The sequence below is a fragment of the Octopus sinensis genome, linkage group LG18 (assembly GCF_006345805.1).
Source record: "Octopus sinensis linkage group LG18, ASM634580v1, whole genome shotgun sequence".
Classification (NCBI taxonomy): domain Eukaryota; kingdom Metazoa; phylum Mollusca; class Cephalopoda; order Octopoda; family Octopodidae; genus Octopus; species Octopus sinensis.
The window spans coordinates 11,339,334-11,342,879 of NC_043014.1; positions in this window are offsets into that span (position 1 = coordinate 11,339,334).

The window sequence follows — 3,546 nt, forward strand, 5'->3', positions numbered from 1 at the left end:
TTACTCGTTTCAGTCATTAGACTGAGGCCAAGCTGGAGCACCGCCTTTAGTCGAGCAAATCGACCCCAGGACTTATTCTTTGGAAGCCAAGTACTTATTGTATCGGTCTATTTTGCCGAACCACTAAGTTACGGGGATGTAAACACACCAGCATCGGTTGTCAAGCGATGATGGGGGTGGGGGCAAACACAGACACACAGACTCAGAATAAGTACTAGGCTTCCAAAGAACAAGTCCTGGGAGTCGATTTGCTCGACTAAGGGCGGTGCTCCAGCATGGCCGCATTCAAATGATTGAAAAAAGTAAAAGAGTAAAATAGAGTAAGAGTATACAGTTACGTAATTAAAATATACTATTTATTTATTTATAGTTTTTGTTAAATACATAATTAGTTACGCATTTTAATTACATAATTATGTAAATGATAATGGTCTATGCTACTGAGAGCAGCCGTTGACCTCAATTGCTATCTTTATCTGAAATTTAAGCTTTACTGCTTTGTACTATGAATATGTCGTTCTCAGCGACCATTTTAACTGATTCTATAAATACGGGCAAAATCTTTTCGACCCAGATTTACTGCAGCAAAATAGCACTTTTGGTGGGTAATTAACAATGTGTTATTAAATGAGCACTAAATTAGCAATGATTTATATTTTGATGTTTATGTTTATTCACAAATTGCATTATATATATATATATATATATATATATATAATAAATATACAGCACGAAATTTTGTCAGCGAAAAGGTCGCGGTTTCAAAGCGACGAAAATATTTTGGCACATTAAATTTAAATGTTGAAGTGAATCTAACGGGTTTTTGTGTGTTTTTAAATGGCTTATAAACACATTCCGTACTGCAACTGTTTTTGTTTCAGCACACGATTTCAGATCAAGTCACATGCTATACAAGTACATTTCCTTCTCAAGCCACGCCTGGCCCATAAGAGCCGGTTTCTCGGTTTCCTTGGCGTATAGGTTCCCCACCTGGACGGGACACCGGTACGTCGCAGGTGAGCTGCAAGATGCAGGAGGAAAGAGAGAGAAAGTTGTGGCGAAAGAGTTAGCAGAAGTTCGCCATTACCTTCTGCCAGAGCCGCGTGAAACTTAGATGTTTTGCTCATAAGCACACACATCACCCGGTTTTAAATATCGAACCCGCGATTCCTCGACCACGATCCACTGCTCTAACCACTAGGCCATGTACCTCCACCGTAATATATATATATATATATATAAGAATTTTTTTGCCTAATAAGATAAAAAACCAAGGCTGCGTAGATATTAGAGCATTTATAGATAGAAGGTCTTACAGCTGTTTCTGGGATATTTATTAATTATATCCCTTCATCGGAGACGGTGTGAGAGGATAGTTAAGTCATAGTTAGTTTAGATGTGATATAGATATAAATAATAATTTGAGGGAATATTATTCCTAACTTACAGGGAAAAATTCAATTTAGAAATACTAAATCAAATTTCACAAAATATGATATTTATATATAAATTACATATATAGATGGTGCAATTTAATTGTTCAATTTGGATTGATAAAAAGTGAGTTTTTTTCTAATTTATATATATATATATGCCTTTTCTGTTTGATAAAAATATCAACTTAAACATCAGATACTCTCGGCGTATTTCTTCTTTTGGCGTATTTTCTTCTGTATACACTTCTTTGACTGCTGCGTTTTCGCTTTATATCTCTACGCTTTGTCTGGCACGTGCTTTCACTTGCCTAACAGTGCATTATTTGTTTGCTTATCTCCGTTTCGCTTCATAATCTTACTCGTGTTATTTGTGTGATAACATACACACACTTGTGTATATATATTCATCTCTCTCTCCTCTCTCTCCTCTCTCTCTCTCTCTCATCTCTCCATATATATATATATATATAAATAATATATATATATATATAAATATATATATATATATATATATATATATATATATATATATATATATATATATTCATATATATACATATAAATGCACAAATATGCAATCTTTGTGTATGTGCTTGCGAGCGTAAAGTGTTTGAGCGCATACTATGTTTTCAGGAACACGATACATGTTAGTTAGTACCTGTCTTGCTACCAATATCGACAAAATAATAATTGTATAAACCACATATGTATTTGTACACATGTATTTGTACTTTAGATTATCTGTTGCTCCAGAAATAACACCCACCAACGATATAACAACCACAACCAAAATAACATATGCAATACATTACTTGCTATGTACTCATCGATAAATTGTATTTCGTAAGGAAAAGAATTTGGGGTTACGTGTCTTTATTTTTTAATAATTATTCAAATGCATGATTTAATTTATTTCCCTATTGTTGTGAATTTAAATTCCCGAGTTTTGCATTTTATTTTGTCTAGTCAAAACAATAAGTCCCACGGCGCCGTATAAATTACTTTTGCTAGAATACATAACCTTTTGTCTAGTTTAAACAAATCCCTTTTTCTAACTGGAGGTCTCATTGGTTTTTTATGTACTTCGAGTAAATATATGTGAAAATATGTATGCATATATAGGTGCAGCTATATATAAACTATGATAGGCTATCTTGATTATGAATTAGAAATTGTTAATCATATACACATGTAATACAGACATATATACACACAATCACACACGAATACGTGTAAACGCCATTGACGTACCAATGTAGGGAATATATATATATATTATATATCATATCTATGTATGTATATATATATATATATATATATATATATATATATATATAATATATATATATATATAATATATATATATATATATATATGTATGTATATGTATAAGATATATATATAATATATATATATATATAATGTATATATATATATATATATATATATATATATATAATTTATTGTATATGTATATATGTAATATATATATATTATATGTAGATATGTATATATATATATATATATATATATATATATATATAATATATCTATTATATAATATATATATATATTGTATGTATATATAGCGTTCAACAAAGTACTTTGGGTTGATTACTTGATACGTGTAGGTTTAGGCATGTTCTTTTGTATAAAGACGAAAACTGTATGAAGGTGTAAGCTTATATTCTATGTACAAAACCAAATTCAAACCTCATGTCATCATAGAATTTCACATATAACATTAAATTCTCGACAAATAGGTCAACAGAAATTTCCAAAATCCTTGAGTCAAAGAATTTGTTTCTCACAATATGGCGCCACTTTATCAGGTTCCTTTTGTCTGTAAAAATAATCAATGTTTTCTATATTTTTCTTTTCTTTGATCTTTTTTTTCTTGTTTCCTCATTTCAATATTTTCCTTTGCTGTTTTATAAATAGGATGTAATAGCTATAATTTCAAGACTTTCCGTTACAAAACAAACAGTCAAGATAACAAAGACACATGTTGTAAATAAATACGATACAGCTTTCCAATTATTTTCTTACAAATAACGAAACGTTAGCGGTGACAATAAGATAAATGAAATAAACTCTAAAAAGAAAAAAA